The sequence below is a fragment of the Colobus angolensis genome, unplaced genomic scaffold (genome assembly GCF_000951035.1).
Source record: "Colobus angolensis palliatus isolate OR3802 unplaced genomic scaffold, Cang.pa_1.0 Scaffold2, whole genome shotgun sequence".
NCBI lineage: Eukaryota > Metazoa > Chordata > Mammalia > Primates > Cercopithecidae > Colobus > Colobus angolensis.
The window spans coordinates 2,607,021-2,607,365 of NW_012115154.1; positions in this window are offsets into that span (position 1 = coordinate 2,607,021).

The window sequence follows — 345 nt, forward strand, 5'->3', positions numbered from 1 at the left end:
GGACTTCCTGGTCGAGTGGGGACTTGGAGAACATTTCTCCCTAGCTAGCAGATAGTAAATGCACCAATCAGCACTCTGTAAGAACGCACCAATCTTTCATCCCATCTCATCCCATCTTTCAGGCACTCTCCTGAATGATTCCTAATAGATACAAAACGATTTTTTCTCCAATGGGAAAATAGAACACAGAGAGCCACTCAGTTTGCTCCCAACACCCCTTTCCAGACACTCACTGGATTTACCTTGGCAAGTCCTCTAGGAGTATGGGAAAATGAAAACAACAAACTCACACACCTTTTTAACATACACACCCTGTTCTGACTACCCAGCAAGGCATATTCTTCT